The sequence below is a fragment of the Lissotriton helveticus genome, chromosome 1_1, assembly GCF_964261635.1.
Source record: "Lissotriton helveticus chromosome 1_1, aLisHel1.1, whole genome shotgun sequence".
NCBI classification, from domain to species: Eukaryota; Metazoa; Chordata; class Amphibia; order Caudata; family Salamandridae; genus Lissotriton; species Lissotriton helveticus.
The window spans coordinates 25,169,349-25,189,489 of NC_136057.1; the positions used below are offsets into that span (position 1 = coordinate 25,169,349).

A 20,141-nucleotide genomic window follows, 5' to 3' on the forward strand; every position below is an offset into this window, starting at 1 on the left:
GTAACTCATGTAATCCCAAGTCCTTATGTATCGCAACTGGTTCTTATGTAAAGCGCTCTGACACCTTCGGTTAATGTTCGCGCGATATAAAATCGCATTAAATAAATTAAAAAAATAAATAAAAACAATGCCAATGAAATCGGGGCTGGACCGCAAACGGGGCAAAGCGTGTCTGTGAATGTTGAACAACGTTGTGTGTCGTTGGCTAAGGCTTGTTTAAAGTGACTCTTCCTTCAGACAAGCACAGGTTTCAAAGTTTGCGCCTGGAATTCCCCAGTGACCACAGCTGCGGCCTGGCCCCCCTTTCTATGGAGGGACCTTATAAGTGTTTAGCCATGCAACAGTTGATGTTGTTGCCCCAAGGATATTGTGCTGCAGAACTAAATACTTGTATGTTCTGAAAGGCGAGTCTTATTGGCTATGGCAATGTTTTTATAGCATAACTATGTTTCTAAACACTACTACAAAGTAATTAATTGTGTGCATTGAAAAATCTTGTTCTAGCTTTTTTGCTTAAAAAGCAAATGTGGAACAGCTTTACAATTAGTTTTAATGCTAAAGTAGCCTAAAGGCTAAAAATACATTGATATTGGCAATGGTTTGTCCAGGAATAACTGACAAATGTTTGCTAGTTTAAACGTTATTGCAAGAATTTTTATTTAAAATTTTTAGTACTTTAAAGTTAGTTGAGTAGAAAAAAATATATTTAGGCTGTACATTTATACATGTTTTATAAATATATTCATTCTGTTGCAATATCTTTTAATATTTTTGTAAAAATGCCATTGCAAAATATTACTTTACATGTCTGCGGTAAATATGGCAGAGGTGCATCAGATAAGTCCTCCTCATCTGTATTGATCATAAACCAATCCATTAGAAGTTCATTGCTAATATCCATAGATTGATATATTTCAGTATTGTGCACTTGTGTTGTTATTGTAGATGGCCCCCGAAATCTGTTCGCACAGAGCAGCCACAGGTTCAAATGAAAGCAGGGCCAACTCTAAGTTTCATCCTTCCTATAACTTGAGAAGAGAGGCAGCATGTGCTGGGAGAGAGTGCTGGTTTATATGGTGGTTGTAGAGAGCAGCCCCTGTTTTAATGTATTATACTAAAATACACGCTAGCAGATACTTTTGACAAAATACGATTATTTTTAGCACAGCTGCTAGATATGTAGCACAGTTACTGGCAGAGATCAACAAGCCACAAAAACAGATGGCCCCAGAAATCTGTGCGCACGCAGCAGCCACAGGTTCAAATGAAAGCAGGACTGACTCTAAGTTTCATCCTTCCTATAAATTGAGAAGAGAAGCAGCTTGTGCTCGGAGAGAGCGCTTGTTTATATGACGTGTCTAGAGAGCAGCCCCTGTTTTAATGTGAATTGATAATGTGCACTGGTACCGTTATAAAAATAAATGTAAACAAATAAAACCAGGGTAGGCACAGGGAGATTAAGTGATTGTTATTGGCAGTGATCAACAAGCCTCAAACTTGGTTAGGTGGAGAGGGCAAGGGAGAGACAGGCAGGGGAGAGAGAGTAAACAAAGATAAAGAAGCGGGTGCGGCCACGCTAATGAAGAACAGATGGCCCCAGAAATCTGTGAGCACAGAGGAGCCACAGGTTTAAATTAAACTAAGTTTCATAACATAACATGTGTATTTGTAGAGCTCACGTTCACCCAGAGGTCTCTTGGCGCTGAATACCAGATGTTTATTGTTACCCAACTCAATGGTACTCATTTTATCGACCTCAGATGGGTGAAAGCCGGAGTGGGCCCGCCGGGATTTGAACCTGTGGCCATGAGGTTGACCACAGGCCCCTGCAATGGACACATTAGTCCACTGAGCTACCAGACCCGGCTTCCTATAACTTGAGAAGATAGGCAGCTGCTAGATAAGTAGCACAGTAATTGGCAGGGATCAAAAAGCCACACATTTGTTTAAAAGGACCCAATTGACAAGGGAGGTCGAGGGCGAGGCAGGCAGTGGAAGGGAAAGTAAAGAAATATAAAACAAGCATGCACGGCCACGTTAATTACAAACAGATGGCCCCTGCGCGCCGCTGCTCGCTCCCGCAAAGTTGATGGCACCACAAGCACAAGACCTTGAAAAGTGCAGACCGATTTCTAAAGGTCTTCTCCTAGAGTACCGCATGCGTGCTGCACTAGGCTTGACCTAAAAATCAAGAGTACGTGTGTCATGCAAAGAAATTCGAATGCAGTGCAGTCGTAATTGTATTCTTCTTCTTTAATCTGAACAGTTGCCCAGCCAACACGTGTTTCGTCTGGGGAAGTACCCCACGCCTTCTTCAGGGCTGAAAAGATGTACATTAAAACATAATATATCATGGAATTGTGACAAAGCACTGTACAATATGATATGTGAACCAACATACCTTACACTAAAAAAGTGGAAACCCTGAGTTACAAAGGTGAAAGCACAAACACAGTGCACCACAATTGTGTGTATTGAGACCACCATCAACTGCCGACGTCCATTAAGGGTGTTAATACCAGCACCAGCCTCTGCAACTTTTTTGGGGGGGAGGTATCTTGGGGGTGGGTGGGGCTCAAAAGTGTACTTCTTGTACGAGGCCGCGCCCCCCCAAGGTCCTGCCTCCCTCCTCACACAGTGACGTTTTTGTTCACGTTGGAGTGCTTCAGGTGTTAAGGTAAGAGTGGATGGAAATGGGCAATAGTCACTAAAATGATGGAGGAAGAATCGGACAAATAAGAAGAGGCGGGGGAGGGTCATAGAAGTCACAAACTCCTATACGTAGTTTTGTTTCCCATAAACTACATGTCATTTTTACCAAAACAATGACAACCCGAGTATTGTGGGCAGGTGGGGTGTCTTCTTGAAAATCAAGATTTGTGAGCTAGTTGCTGCCTACAAGTGTAGTTTGTTGGGAGTCAGTCATGAGAATGGTCCAAGACCTATATACACAAGATACAAAATGCTCACGAGTTACCGGCGCAAGGCTGTTTCAAAGCTGATCTCTATAAAAGCCATACAGGGATCCATTGAGTACAAAATACAATCAAGTTTTTGTCATGAAACAGTTCAGAGTCACTATCACGAAATAGTTAGCTTCAGTACGAACTTGAATACACAATGCCAGTTGATTGCTGGCGACCAAACCAAACTCTTGCAAGAAAAGTACACAAAGGCTTAGTGTTAAAAAAAAACTCACGAGATATGGAAAGATCAATAATCCGTAACTATGCAAGCAATACTTCCATTATAAAAACTTCACAGAGCTGCACTGTTCTCAGTGTGGACGTGCATTTCAGACACACGCAGCATCACGGTACCTGAGAAGGCTGAAGCGGGATGTGTATTGTGCTAGCGTGTCATGTGTTCTGTTTAAAAATGAAATCTAATACTCCTCCCAACTGTATGTCTCTGATTACCGGTCAAAAGCGCAGAGATACTCCTGCCGGAGTGATTCAAGCGCTATACAAACTCATAAATAAATAAATAAATAAATAAATGTGAGTTACAAGGACCCCCTGTTAGATTGAGGATGATGGGCCCGATTCACAGAATGAACTTAAGACTCAATCCTAAACTTACTACTTTTGGTATTCACAGAATGCACTTACTACTTTTGGCATTCACAGAATGCACTTACTACTTTTGGCATTCACAGAATGCACTTACTACTTTTGGTATTCACAGAAGATAGGATTTTGTTTTAAGTTTGCCTTAAGACAGACTTAAGACAAAATCGTAACTTAAGTCTGTTTTAAGACGAACTTAAGATAAAATCCTAACTTCTGTGAATGCCAAAAGTCGTAAGTGCATTCTGTGAATACCAAAATAGTAGTAAGTTTAGGATTGAGTCTTAAGTTCATTCTGTGAATCGGGCCCATACTTCCTATGACAGGGTAATACACAATGAAAAATAAATTTCTAGGCAATGTAATAAATAACATCCCTCATATGGACTAAACTAAAAATAGAAACAATGTAACGACCAAACTATAAAAGATGCAAAATGTAATGATAAATATTCAAAGTTGTGATCATATCATTGCATAAATCAATTAAAAATAAGTGTATTAACACAATCCTAATTAGTCTAAACCTATGTTGAACACATAATCTCACTAGATGAAAAATACAATATAAAAACATAATACCCATTGCTTAATTGCCACAGTATTCTGTTTTTATATTGTATTTTTAACCTAGTGAGATTATGTGTTCAACATAGGTTTACACTAATTAGGATTGTAAATCATAAATTCAAAGCTGTTCTGAACAGGGGCCCCAAAATACATTTAGCATAGGGTTCCCAAAAATCCTTAAGATGTTCCTGTTTGGGGTTGTGCCCTAAAGCTTACACCTAGACATGCTTTCATGGTTGGCTCGGTCATGAGGGATATAGCCCCGCGGCAGTCAACCCATCTAGAGCTTAGAAGCGGATCGAGCACCAACTGGGCGCGTGCAAGGAGTGTGCCTGGAACCATATGTGCACTACACGGCATTGCCGAGGGTGTGAAGTAGGGTGACCAGGCGTCCTGGATTTGCCAGGACGATCCCCGTTTTTCACCAGCTGTCCAGGCATAATCGAGATATTTAGCTCATGTCCCGGTCTTTGGAGAGGCTCGACTAAAAACAGGGGAGGTGTTTTTTATGTTTTACAAAGCAGGGATAGTTAGCAGTTGTTCCAAGATAGCAATTTAATTCACAGGCAAGCCACTGGGTTTAAAAATAGCATCTTATGAATGTTCTTACTGCCTGTTTTGTAATTCTCTGCTGAGGAGCGCTGTGCGCTCGCTTGACGTACAATTATAGTCCTCCTTCTATTTTTGTGAAATGTCCCGGTTTTTGGCTTTAAAATTCTGGTAGTGTGTAGCCACCAGGGCCGGCGCTAGGCATGGGCAGTGTGGGCAGCTGCCCAGGGCCTCGCACCTGCTTGCCAGGATGGGGCCCCCCACAATGGCAATTAGCACCCCACTAGTCCTCGTCTATGTCTTCCGATCAGAGTGAAAGAAATGCTTCACAAAAGGGCCCATGGGAGGGGGCCCCCTCCTGGGGCCTCTAAGGGATGGTGTGGGAAGGCCTAGGGGAGGGTACACCTCTCAGGCAGCCAGTTCAGAGACTCGGCAGGGCGCCCAATGTCAGCACTTTAGCCCACACAGGTTTAACTCAGCCCCCAAGCAATTCTCACACCTTCAGTTCGAAATGGGCTTTACAAGAGTTGCTTGGGGTGGCTGAGAAGAGGAGCAGCGGCCCAAGTGGAGTCTGCACAAAGCAGCTTCCCCGAGATCAGAAGGTGTCACTTATGTAGATTTCAGGGGCCTCCCACATTCCCTTTTGCCCAGGGCCCCTAAAAATCCTAGGACTGGCCCTGGTAGCCACTCTTGAACGGCTCCCACACAGGGAGTGTTCCTGGCTGGAGGCTTTGCTGCTGACGCTTACCACAGCTTTCGTGCACTCCTGGTTCCTGTAATCGTGGACACTGGTGTTACGTGTTTTTTCCCACGGGTGAAAAGCAACATCTCGGAGGCTCGTGCCAGCCTACTCCTGTAACTGTAGCTTCCGAGGCCGAATCCACAGCAACACTGAAGGGACACTGCAGTTACAAAATGAAAGTAGAAACTCACAAAATGTGAAGAACACAGACGTTTTGCTGTATTTAACATAAAACGGATGGAGCGTACTGACAGGCAGGTTCCAGCACCGCAGAGAAAAATAATGTTTCTGCTTTGGTGATAAGTGGTCTCTCTAAATGCTCTGGGATATTGAAGTTGTGTTTTTGTGTCCTTGTGCGCTTGTATTATTTGTCCTGTACGTCACTCGTGAACCATGGCCCGCACACTATTAGGAGTCAGCCAATATTGCAGAGCCCCTGTTTGCCACAGAACATTATCGTGTCCTTGTGCTACCCAGGAGTCCATATGACCCAGCAGTGAGTGCAGCGCGCAGCTGCAGACATGTTGATAGAAGCAGCGACAGGAGGTGGTGTTGGGGAGGGGGAGAACTGCCAAAACAACGCGGGGATTACCCCGCACTGCCATTACAACGCGGGGATTACAACGAAAGTCGTTACAACGACTTTCGCTGGAGTGCTCTGTTGGATAGGGAATAGTTTCATTTTCTATCCAACACCTTCCCTACTGTCAACGTGGGCTGGAGTTGGAATAGAAAATTAAACTATTCCACTATCCAGTGCCCTCCAGCAAAAGTCGTTGTAACAACATTCGTTGTAATCCCCGCGTTGTAATGGCATGCGGGGTAAAAGCCAGCGTTGTATTGACATACAACCGGGGAGGGCAACGCATGGAGGGATGTGGCGGCGACGAGCAGGGCTCAGAAGACACTAGCAGCTGCAGGCATGTTGATCGGAGCAGCGACCCATCCCTGTGAAACACGCATGCACACCTTATTTTAATAGAAAGGAGTGCCTAATGTAAATAATGATTAAAGAACATCGCACGAACCGCGCGTTTAAGTGCGTGCCGCTAATTACATTGAACTGCGGCCACATTCACAGTTATAATTTTAAAAAAATACAAAAATGCAATGGAGTGTGTAAAGCGATCACTGAAACCAACGGGAGAAAACAAGCGATAGGGCTGAAGGGGCAGACAGATAAAATGCAACCGGCAAATGGAATACACCATGCCTGCATCAGCCGAGGGGCGCTAGTCAAGCAAATTAGTCTGTACTTGAGCGGTGCTCTTCACCTATAAACGAAAATGGCGTTTCGGGTGCCCAAACCAATTAGGAAGCAGGGAAGAGGAGCGACGCTGGGGCCACCCTATGGTAAGTAGCAGGCGGGATCAGTCTTTTTAGTGATTACAACAGGTCTTGCAGTCGCGCATGCGCGCTGATACTCGACCTAAACAAGGAACCGTGGGCACAAGTGCCTACGTGAACAGCCTGAGGACAGGCTGACCAGATTCTCTGAACTGCAGTCCTCACAAACCTCTGACTGCCTTCCTTTTCAGGACATGGTAACCTGTGTCCTGTAAATCCAGGGTCACTAGTGTGGAAGATAATTGAACAACACTGCAGTGCCCATGATGAGAAGAAAATAAAGTGTGTTTGTGTGCGTGTGCGTCTGTGTGTGCACGTGTGTGTGTGCCTGTGCATGTGTGTGTCTGTGAGCATGCATGTGCGTCTGTGTGTGTGTGCATGTGTGTGTGGGTGCCTGTGCATGCATGTGTCTGTGTGCACGCATGCGTCTGTGTGCACGCATGCGTCTGTGTGCATGCATGTGTCTGTGTGCACGCATGCGTCTGTGTGCATGCATGTGTCTGTGTGCACGCATGCGTCTGTGTGCACGCATGCGTCTGTGTGCATGTGTGTGTGGGTGCCTGTGCATGCATGTGTCTGTGTGCACGCATGCGTCTGTGTGCATGCATGTGTCTGTGTGCACGCATGTGTCTGTGTGCACGCATGCGTCTGTGTGCACGCGCGCAGATGATCTTTACACCAGTGCTCCTCTTTTCAACAACAAGAATCTCTCTGCAGGTCACTCTTCATCCCTGTCCACCCTGAAAGAACATAAAATAGTAGTTTCTGTTTTGAGACATTACCTGTCCCCACGCATTGAGACATTCGCTGTCCCCAAACGTTGAGACATTTGCTGTTCTCACACGTTGAGACATTCGCTATCCTCACACGTTGAGACATTCGCTGTCCCCACACGTTGAGACATTCGCTGTCCCCACACGTTGAGACATTTGCTGTTCTCACGCATTGAGACATTCGCTGTCCCCACACGTTGAGACATTCGCTGTCCCCACACGTTGAGACATTCGCTGTCCCCACACGTTGAGACATTTGCTGTTCTCACACGTTGAGACATTCGCTGTCCCCACACGTTGAGACATTTGCTGTTCTCACACGTTGAGACATTCGCTATCCTCACACGTTGAGAAATTTGCTGTCCCCACGCGTTAAAACATTCGCTGCCCCCACACGTTGAGACATTTGCTGTCCCCACACATAAAAACATTCGCTGTCTCACACATTGAGACATCCGCTATCGTCACACTTTAAGACATTCCCTATCCCCACGCATTCAGACATTCGCTGCCCCCACACATTGAGACATTCGCTGTCCTCACATGTTGAGACGTTCACTCTCCCCACGCGTTGAAACATTCGCTGCCCCCACACGTTGACCCATTCGCTGTCCCCGCGCGTTGAGACATTCGCTGTCCCCACGCCTTGAGACATTCGCTGCCCATGCGTTGCGACATTCGCTGCCCCCACACTTTGAGACATTCGCTGCCCCCACACTTTGAGACATTTGCTGCCCCCACACTTTGAGACATTCGCTGTCCCCACACTTTGAGACATTCGCTGTCCCCACACTTTGAGACATTCGCTGTCCCCACACTTTGAGACATTCGCTGTCCCCACACTTTGAGACATTCGCTGTCCCCACACTTTGAGACATTCGCTGTCCCCACACTTTGAGACATTCGCTGTCCCCACGCGTTGAGACATTTACTGCCCCATGTGTTGAGACATTTGCTGCCCATACGTTGAGGCATTTGCTGCCCCCACACTTTGAGACATTTGCTGCCCCCACACTTTGAGACATTTGCTGCCCCCACACTTTGAGACATTCGCTATCCCCACACTTTGAGACATTCGTTGTCCCCACGCGTTGAGACATTTTCTGACCCATGCGTTGAGACATTTGCTGCCCCTTGTGTTGAGACATTTGCTGCCCCCACACTTTGAGACATTTGCTGCCCCCACACTTTGAGACATTCGCTATCCCCACACTTTGAGACATTCGTTGTCCCCACGCGTTGAGACATTTTCTGCCCCATGCGTTGAGACATTTACTGCCCCATGTGTTGAGACATTTGCTGCCCATACGTTGAGGCATTTGCTGCCCCCACACTTTGAGACATTTGCTGCCCCCACACTTTGAGACATTCGCTATCCCCACTCTTTGAGACATTCGTTGTCCCCACGCGTTGAGACATTTTCTGACCCATGCGTTGAGACATTTGCTGCCCCTTGTGTTGAGACATTTGCTGCCCAAACGTTGAGACATTCGCTGCCCCCACACGTTGAGACATTCGCTGTACCCACACGTTGAGACATTTGCTGTTCTCACACGTTGAGACATTCGCTATCCTCACACGTTGAGAAATTTGCTGTCCCCACGCGTTAAAACATTTGCTGCCCCATGCGTTGAGACATTTACTGCCCCATGTGTTGAGACATTTGCTGCCCATACGTTGAGGCATTTGCTGCCCCCACACTTTGAGACATTTGCTGCCCCCACACTTTGAGACATTTGCTGCCCCCACACTTTGAGACATTCGCTATCCCCACACTTTGAGACATTCGTTGTCCCCACGCGTTGAGACATTTTCTGACCCATGCGTTGAGACATTTGCTGCCCCTTGTGTTGAGACATTTGCTGCCCCCACACTTTGAGACATTTGCTGCCCCCACACTTTGAGACATTCGCTATCCCCACACTTTGAGACATTCGTTGTCCCCACGCGTTGAGACATTTTCTGCCCCATGCGTTGAGACATTTACTGCCCCATGTGTTGAGACATTTGCTGCCCATACGTTGAGGCATTTGCTGCCCCCACACTTTGAGACATTTGCTGCCCCCACACTTTGAGACATTCGCTATCCCCACTCTTTGAGACATTCGTTGTCCCCACGCGTTGAGACATTTTCTGACCCATGCGTTGAGACATTTGCTGCCCCTTGTGTTGAGACATTTGCTGCCCAAACGTTGAGACATTCGCTGCCCCCACACGTTGAGACATTCGCTGTACCCACACGTTGAGACATTTGCTGTCCCCACACGTTGAGACATTTGCTGTCCCCACACGTTGAGACATTTGCTGTCCCCACACGTTGAGACATTTGCTGCCCCTTGTGTTGAGACATTTGCTGCCCCTTGTGTTGAGACATTTGCTGCCCAAACGTTGAGACATTCGCTGCCCCCACACGTTGAGACATTCGCTGTACCCACACGTTGAGACATTTGCTGTCCCCACACGTTGAGACATTTGCTGTCCCCACACGTTGAGACATTTGCTGTCCCCACACTTGGAGACATTTGCTGCCCCCACATGTTGAGACATTCGCTGTCCCCATGCGTTAAACCATTCGCTGCCCCCACACTAAGAGACATTTGCTGCCCCCACACGTTGAGACATTCGCTGTCCCCATGCGTTAAACCATTCGCTGCCCCCACACTAAGAGACATTTGCTGCCCCCACACGTTGAGACATTCGCTGTCCCCATGCGTTAAACCATTCGCTGCCCCCACACTAAGAGACATTCGCTGTCCCCACGCATTGAGACATTTGCTGCCCCATGCGTTGAGACATTTGCTGCCCATGTATTGAGACATTTGCTGTCATCACACTTTGAGACATTCGCTGCCCCCACACGCTGAGACATTCGCTGCCCATGCGTTGAGACATTTGCTGCCCCCACACTTTGAGACATTTGCTGTCACCACACTTTGAGACATTCGCTGCCCCCACACGTTGAGACATTCGCTGACCCCACACGTTGAGACATTCGCTGACCCCACACGTTGAGACATTCGCTGCCCCCACACGTTGAGACATTCGCTGTCCCCACACGTTGAGACATTTGCTGCCCATGCATTGAGACATTTGCTGTCACCACACTTTGAGACATTCGCTGCCCCCACACATTGAGACATTTGCTGTCCCCACACGTTGAGGCATTTGCTGTCCCCACAAGTTGAGGCATTTGCTGTCCCCACACGTTGAGGCATTTGCTGTCCCCACACGTTGAGGCATTCGCTGCCCCCACACGTTGAGGCAGTCACTGCCCCCACACGTTGAGACATTCGCTGCCCCCACACGTTGAGACATTCGCTGCCCCCACACGTTGAGACATTCACTGCCCCCACACGTTGAGGCATTCGCTGTCCCCACACGTTGAGGCATTCGCTGTCCCCACACGTTGAGACATTCGCTGTCCCCACGCCTTGAGACATTCGCTGTCCCCATGCGTTAAAACATTCGCTGCCCCCACACTAAGAGACATTCGCTGTCCCCACGCATTGAGACATTTGCTGCCCCATGCGTTGAGACATTTGCTGCCCATGCGTTGAGACATTTGCCTAGACCTACTGGTCCCCCCTAACTACCAGATTTTGAGGCAGGACAGAATCATCAGAAAAGGTGGTGGCATCGCTTGTATACATAAATCTGACATTTCCATAACAAAAATACAAGCTGAGCCTTTAGAGTCGTGTGAATATCTAGGCATGTCCTTAAGAGCAGCAAATAACATGAACTGTAAACTACATGCCTTATACCACCCCCCGGGTACTAAGACCAAATTCACAGACCAGTTGATAGAAATCATAACTTCTAACTCTAATCTGCAGACGAGCGATATATTCTTAGGAGACTTCAACATGCATTGGGAAGATCATGATGACAATCAAATCACCCTATTAAAATCCTTCCTGGATAGCCAATCCTTAGTCCAAGGATGTCATCTCCCCACCCACAATAAAGGATCTATTCTTGATTGGATCATAGCTAAAGAGAAATCTATTGAGAACATTGCAATCACACCCTGCGACTGGTCGGACCACCACATAATTACCTTCGAAATCCTCCTCAGAAAATCTAAATCATCTACACAAACTATTAAACCTAAAAAATGGTCTAGGGACACCAGAGAAATTAATATGGAAAACCTAGCGGCACGATGCAATATTGATCTGCAGCCACCCATGAGCATGGAGGACGTCAACGACCTCACGCTACATTACAACGAAACAATGTCCAGCATCATTGAGGACATAGCCCCGCTAAAACTAAAAAGATTCTCAGACAAAGACAAAAACCCATGGTTCAACGGAGCCCTAAATGAAGAAAGAAGGTCACTGAGATCAGCTGAACGTAAATGGCGACAACACCCCTCCTCACCCCAGCTAACCTTACTGAGACAATCCAGGAAAGCGTATAATAAAAGCATTATTAAATCTAAAAAAGAATTCTTCAGGAAAGAACTGGACAATGCAGTTAATAGACCAAGGAAACTATTCGATCTACTTAAAGATCAATCTAACAAGGCGGCCAAAATAGCTCCAGTCCTTGCCAAAACTTGCTTAAACAGCGAAGACTTCTCGATCTTCTTTACAAACAAAGCCAACTCATTGGAGAGGGAACTCAAAAAAGCGGCGGATGACATTGAATTGGTGAAGGACTGGGGAGATAAGGTGCCGGAGGAACCAGAATCAGCCGAACCCAAAAACAGTGCGAGATGGTCAGATTTTACACAGGTCAGCGAATTAGACATTTCAAAAATCATGGCGACCTCGAAACCTAACAATCATTACAATGATCCCCTTCCGGCGAAATGCTGGTCCTCCATAAATCACCTGCTAATCCCGGCCTGGTCCAAGATCATTAATGCCTCGTTGTCTCAAGGTCAAATACCAGCCTGCTTAAAAACAGGACAAGTCATCCCACTCCTAAAAAAAACGACTGAGAACCCTTTGGATGCGAACAACTTTAGACCGGTAACCAATATTCCCATGTTGGCCAAAATTCTGGAAAAATGTGTCCAACATCAATTGAGCCTACACATCTCTAAATTCAAGCTTCTAAATGACTGCCAATCCGGTTTCCGTCCAAATCACAGTACAGAAACTGCGATTCTGCACATAGTAGATGACGCTTTACTGGCTCTGGACCAGAATAAAACATGCCTCCTAATCTTATTGGACCTGTCGTCAGCTTTCGACACGGTGAACCATGCCTATATCCTCGATCGACTTAAAAACAGGATGGGATTCGAGGGGACAGTGCTATCCTGGTTCAGCTCCTTTCTGGAGAATAGATCACAAAAAATAATGGTCAATCAAACCCTTTCAAATGCAACTGACAATACTATAGGAGTTCCTCAAGGCTCAACGCTATCTCCATCACTTTTCAATCTATACGTAGAACCTCTTACGGAAATACTTCAAAATGCTAACATTGCTTACCATATGTATGCTGATGACACTCAGCTGTACATTAAGGTTGCGTCGACTGAAGATTTAAAGACAATGAACATTGCTCTAGCAAGAACACTTCTATGGCTAACCAAGAACCACCTAAAACTTAATCCTCAAAAAACGGAATTCCTCCTGATTACTCCTAAAAAAAGCAAAACATTGATTGCTGAATGGTCCAACCTCATCACAGCTCTAAAGTGCACTCCGAAGATTGTGGAGTCAACTAAATCTCTGGGTATCATTCTGGACAAAAACCTTAATATGTCTGTACATATCAACACAATGGCAAAAAACGCCAGGTTCCACTTAAGCTACTTAAGAAAACTAAAGCCTTTCTTAAACAAAACAGACCTCAAAACAGCAGTTCAGGCATTGGTCATCTCAAGGATTGAATACGGTTGCACAACCTTAGCCGGGCTCCCTAAGATCTCAACAGCCCCACTGAAAGCATGCCTTAATGCAGCCACAAGACTCATAGCGGGATCCAAAAAATTTGACCATATCTCCCCCCACTTGAAAGCTCTCAACTGGCTTCCTTTCGAAGCACGAATCCAGTTCAAGCTGGCATGTGTCACACACAAAGCAATTCACAACAAATATCCAGTCTACCTCGCCAAGAAACTCACGTTGTCGGGAGGGTCCCGTTCCTCCAGGAGCAATGCTGATCTACTACTGAAACCGGCGCGCTTCCATAAGAAAAGAACTTATGACCGAGCATTCTCAGGGGCGGCACCGAGAATTTGGAACGCCCTCCCCCCGGAGTTGAGAAGAATTCCAACCATCGCAAAATTTAAAAAGGAAGCAAAATCGTTTTATATGAGGAAATTTCTCCCTTAAATCCTTATAACTGTACTTCTTTTATTTCATTCGGCCTGGCTGGTAGAATTTCCACACAAGCAACTCACTGTACTAGGTTGAAATGTTATTCTAGTTTTTATCTCATTTAGTTCCAAAGACTTTATAGAAATCTATATGTGAACTTTTTGGTTATGTTAGCTCTTACGGATTTGCTAATACGTAATCACCTATGGCTAGTAACATGTAAAGTTAAGAATGTTGTTTATATGGTATTGTAAAGCGCTCTGATACCCTGTGCAGGGTCATGTTCGCGCTATAAAAAACACTAAAAATAAAAATAAAATAAAATAAATAAAAAATTTGCTGTCACCACACTTTGAGACATTCGCTGCCCCCACACGTTGAGACATTCGCTGCCCATGCGTTGAGACATTTGCTGTCACCACACGTTGAGACATTCGCTGTCCCCACACGTTCAGGCAGTCGATATTCCCACACGTTGAGGCAGTCGCTGTCCCCACACTTTGAGACATTCGCTGCCCCCACACATTGAGGCATTCGATGTCCCCACAAGTTGAGACATTCGCTGTCCCCACACGTTGAGACATTCACTGCCCCCACATGTTGAGACATTCGCTGTCCCCACACGTTGAGACATTCGCTGTCCCCACACTTTGAGACATTCGCTGTCCCCACACGTTGAGACATTCGCTGTCCCCACACTTTGAGACATTCGCTGTCCCCACACGTTGAGACATTCGCTGTCCCCACACTTTGAGACATTCGCTGTCCCCACATGTTGAGACATTCGCTGTCCCCACACTTTGAGACATTCGCTGTCCCCACATGTTGAGACATTCGCTGTCCCCACATGTTGAGACATTCGCTGTCCCCACACTTTGAGACATTCGCTGTCCCCACACTTTGAGACATTCGCTGTCCCCACATGTTGAGACATTCGCTGTCCCCACACTTTGAGACATTCGCTGTCCTCACACTTTGAGACATTCGCTGTCCCCACACTTTGAGACATTCGCTGTCCCCACATGTTGAGACATTCGCTGTCCCCACACGTTGAGACATTCGCTGTCCCCACACTTTGAGACATTCGCTGTCCCCACATGTTGAGACATTCGCTGTCCCCACACTTTGAGACATTCGCTGTCCCCACATGTTGAGACATTCGCTGTCCCCACATGTTGAGACATTCGCTGTCCCCACACTTTGAGACATTCGCTGTCCCCACACTTTGAGACATTCGCTGTCCCCACATGTTGAGACATTTGCTGTCCCCACACGTTGAGACATTCGCTGTCCCCACATGTTGAGACATTCGCTGTCCCCACACTTTGAGACATTCGCTGTCCCCACACGTTGAGACATTCGCTGTCCCCACACTTTGAGACATTCGCTGTCCCCACATGTTGAGGCAGTCGATGTCCCCACACGTTGAGGCAGTCGCTGTCCCCACACTTTGCTTCCCACATATCGCTGTACAAGGCTAAACTGCTGAGCATTTTACTTCTCCGGTGTTTTGGGATTCTGAAACAGTTTCTCATTGCAGGAGCCTTGCTTAAATTAAGATTTACTTTGAACAGACCTCTTGCAGGGAGGCCGATGACCTCTGACCTTGGAGATGTGTACATATACTGCCTGCGTTTCAGCCTCGAGGGGAGTCTGGTGACTGATGTTCTCCATCAGTCAACACACTCCCTCGGTGCCTCTAAATAGATGTGCGTTCTTGTGTTACCTGAGTAAAGTGTTGTTTTTTTTTCTTTTACAGATTTCGGTGCCGTGCACTCAAAGGACCAGGCGCTGGCACTTTAAGAAGTGCAGAGCAGACGATGCTCCCCTGAACTCCCAAGTGCGCGCACTTGAAAAGGTAAAGGAGCCTTTTTAGGAATCCCGGGTCGGTTATTTCTGGGGGGACTTGTCTGTGTCTGCAGCACTGCCCTCTGCACCCCGTTCTACCACTACAGGGGGCTCTGGTTACCAAAATACACAAGGGTAAGAGGGTAAGGACTTGTAAGGGAAAGAATATTTATACAGGCAAAGAGGGTTCTAAGTAATATGGCCAAAGCGCTAGGTTCTAAGTGCTAAGTTTAAAGTGTTAAATTCAAACCACTAGGTTCTAAGCCCAGGTTTTAAGCAATAGGTTAAAAGCGCTAGGTTTCAAGTACTGAGCAGAAAGTGCTAACTTCTAAGCGCTAAGTTATAAGTGCTAGGTTCTAGGCTCTAGAAGCTATAGAAGATACTAGGTATGAGCATGAAATACAGGGTGGTGGGTAGAAACAGGCTGAGGTAGGGCGCCATTAAACCATATGGTCTGCTGCCAAGCTGTCAACGGAACTTCAAGTGATCGATATGGGTGGTAATCTCGACAGACCGCGGAGGCAGTATATTCGTGAAAAAAATTGTCATTCCCATCCACTGCCGGAAAGGTAACGCAAGAGTAGAAAACCTCGAAGCAGTATGCTGCCTCCGCCTCGACAACAAAATTGAAATCTGTCCCTCCATTAGAGACTCCATTCTGCGTCAAATAATCCATGACCGCGGTGCGGTTCGGGCCGCAATAGCCACCGCCATAAGAAGAGCATTATAAGGAACTAATGAACGGTAGCACAAAAGCAGGTCAAAATTTCAAAGGAAAACCTTTTAAAACCCAAGCTTGAAAAACCTATTAATATCAAATATGATAGGGGAGAGGGGTTGGCCTAACGGCTAGGGCGCTCGACCTCGGACCTGGGGATCTGGGTTCGAGTCTCGGTAACGACGCCAAAAAAAAACTCCTGTGATTCTGGGCAAATCACTTAATCTCCCCGTGCCTAAAATGAATGTGTGTCCTCATGTAACGTAACTGGTGCTATGTAAAGCGCTCTGATACCTGATTCAGTTCGGGTCTAGTTCGTGCTATATAAAACTCTGCAAAAAAAAAAATATAGGAGGCTAAGCCCTCACACCACTGGCGTCTCCGGAAACTGGTGATAGGGTATTGTATACACACACAAGAGGTCTTGTGTATAAGTACCAGACCCAACTTTGTTGACGCCATGTTGAAGATTCGCCACATACACAGAACTAACCTTCACTGGAACGATCATAATGACGCGGTGGTAAATAGTCTTAAAAACTTCCTCGACGCCCTTGACCTCACCCAAATATGCAACAGCCCGACCCACGAGAAAGGCTCTATCATCGACCTCATCATCTCCAAAGAGGACTCTATCCAACTCGAATCTATCCAACCCTGTGACTGGTCAGATCTGTCACGTTCTTCATCAACGAAAAAGTCAAATCTAACCCGGTTCAATCCATCAAGCCCAAAGTCTGGAAAAGAGACCTGAAAAAACTCAACCCAAACTCTCTACCCCCCAACAGCTGCAATATATTACTTCCTCCTACGGGCGTTACGGATGTCCAATACTTGACGGATCACTATCTCAACGCCATGACCTCCATAGTTAACGAAGCTGCAGCTATGCAGCTAAAAAGAGCATCCACAAAAATGTCCAATCCTTGGTACGACGGGAGTCTCAATGACGATAGACGGGACATGCGAATGGCAGAGCGCACTTGGAGATCAGCTCCCTCCACACTGAACTTAAAAACGCTGAAGAAAAAGAGAAATGCCTACTTCAGGAAAATAAAACGCTCAAAATCAGATTTCTTCAGCCGTCAGCTCGACCAAGCCAAAAATCGTCCGAGAAAGCTGTTTGAGCTAATCAGAACACAATCCAAGGAGCAACCCCAACCACTCAGCACCCTGGGCGAAGCACCCTCCTGCGAAGACTTCGCTTCTTTCTTTATCCAAAAAACAGACAACATAAAGAAAGATCTCCTCATTGACGTAAGTCTCTGCCCCAAACCCCTCTGCACAGCACCCACTGAACTAAAAAACCATGCTACATGGTCATCCTTTGCCACCTACTCGGAAGAAGAAATTGGTAGACTGCTCAGAACTGTGAAACCAGCCAACCACCTCACGGACCCCCTTCCTGCCAACGCGGTCAAATACCTTACCCCGTCGCTCCTTCCACTCTGGACTAAAATTATCAACAGCTCACTGCAACAAGGGACCATCCCCGACTCCCTCAAAGTTGGACAAGTCACACCTCTACTAAAGAAACCTACAGCCGACCCCTCTGATCTAAATAATTACCGTCCCATTACCAATATTCCGACTCTTGCCAAATTGCTGGAAAAATGCGCACAAACTCAATTGACTAGACACATTAATCAGTTTGATCTACTTAACCCTCATCAATCAGGCTTCAGAGCGGACCACAGTACAGAAACTGCTATGATTCACATAATTGACGACGCCCTCCAAATCCTGGATCAAAACGATACATGCCTCCTTATCCTTCTTGATCTCTCTTCTGCATTTGACACCGTCAAACATGAGAACTTACTCGAGCTCTTACACACAAGAATGGGTATATCTGGAACTGTGCTCAAGTGGTTCACGTCCTTTCTACACAACAGAACGCAGAAATTCAAGAGTAACAACTTGATGTCTTCTCCAATACCGGTATCGCTAGGCGTCCCACAAGGATCCTCCCTATCCCCAACTTTGTTTAACCTAGTGATGGAACCTCTCACCACCTTGCTACAAGCATCCAATGTTCAATTCCACATGTACGCTGATGACACCCAACTTTATCTCAAATTACAATCACCCAAAGACATTATGCTCTTGAATTCAACGATCAGAAGCACCCAATCCTGGCTGGCCGCTAATCATCTCAAACTCAATGCTCTTAAAACAGAGTTCCTCTTGATCTCACCTCCTGCGAAGATCACTACCACTCAAATCTGGCTTAAACACCTAACCGCACTCAATGTGCATCCCACCATCGTGGACTCAGCAAAATCTCTAGGCATAACACTTGACACCAACCTCAACATGCAGGAACACATCAACAAAGCAACTAAGGGGGCGAACTACCAGATTAATATCTTAAGGAAAATCAAACCCTTCCTTCCAGCCAAAGATTTCCAAACTGCGGTACAAGCTCTAGTCATCCCTCGAATAGACTACGGCAGCATCGCCCTCTATGGTCTCCCCCTAACTACCACAGCACCCATAAGAGCTTCTCTAAACGCCGCAGCGAGACTCATCACCGGATCAAAAAAACACTCACACATTTCTCCTGACCTGAGAGCCCTGAACTGGCTGCCTTTTGAAGCCAGAATACATCTGAAAATCGCCTGCATCACGCACAAGGCTGTCCACCTGAGCTCTCCCGGATATCTCGCCCAGAAGCTGATGATTTCCGGTGGCTCTAGAAACACTAGAGGCACAAACAATCTCCTGCTAAAGCCCCAAAGATTCCGTAAGGAAAAAACGTATAAACGCTCCTTCTCTGGAATGGCACCCAGGATCTGGAACTCACTCCCCCCTGAAACCAGGCTCATCTCCTCTACCATACTTTTTAAGAAAGAAGTAAAAGCTATCCTCATGGCTAAATACACTTGAATTATTACTGGGGATGATATTTACAGACGCTGTACCATTCAGTTTTACTGATCTTTTTTGCATTTTTGTATGACTCGTGTTGATGACCTGCCTGAGTGTTTACGCTATCAACTATTTGTACTTGTTTCATTATTGTTGTATCTGGCTGACTATGCTCCCACATGTACCTTCCTCACCCCAATTGTTACTTACTCACAGGTTGTTCCTTTCGTCTGTAAAGCGCTCTGATATCTGCAAAGATCTTGTTCGCGCTATATAAAACTTTCAAAATAAATAAAATAAATAAATGCGAAGGAAAATGGGAATTCGGGGTATAGGGACTAAGCCTTCCCACCTCCTTAGTTCCCATGAACCCAGGACTGACTAGCTATAGTGTCTCACTCGCTCTCCTACACACTCACGAAGAAGCAAATGATTAGACACCCCAGAACCCAACACTCCGGATCTCTCAGGAATCGCTGTAACAAGACACACCTTTTTCGCACACTCTCTCGTAAATGTCCACAATAAGAACTGATCGAGACACGAATATAGTTCAAAACGTTTATTTTAACTATTGTGCTCTAAAACCCAGTATACGAGCCACAACCTGCGGCAAAATGCACAAACCTAACACAGTTAGCATTGCAGCAAGGCCATGTATCATAAAGGGAGATGTCATTTTATAAAGACAGTGGCTAAAGGACTATAAAGCCTAACCACCCTCCCCTTGGTAATAAGAAGCTTTAATATATAATAGAAGATCTCTGGGCTTTGTCAGCAGACCCCATACCTTAGAGCCTAGATGGTATATCTACATCATAGGAACCGTATGTCTCTTCTCCCTGGAAAGCTCCCTCTCCAAGTGTGTGT

General features: G+C 46.2%; 1 protein-coding gene across 2 annotated transcripts in view; it reads left to right on the forward strand.

Annotated features, from left to right (window-relative positions):
• The window catches only part of SLC43A3 (solute carrier family 43 member 3), a 419,431-nt gene that overhangs the window by 74,627 nt on the left and 324,663 nt on the right, over positions 1-20,141 (forward strand). For both annotated transcript variants that reach the window (XM_078674229.1, XM_078674237.1), the window contains exon 2: positions 15,594-15,692. The gene's annotated coding sequence lies outside the window, so the exon portion shown is untranslated. The remainder of the gene's footprint in view (positions 1-15,593; positions 15,693-20,141) is intronic.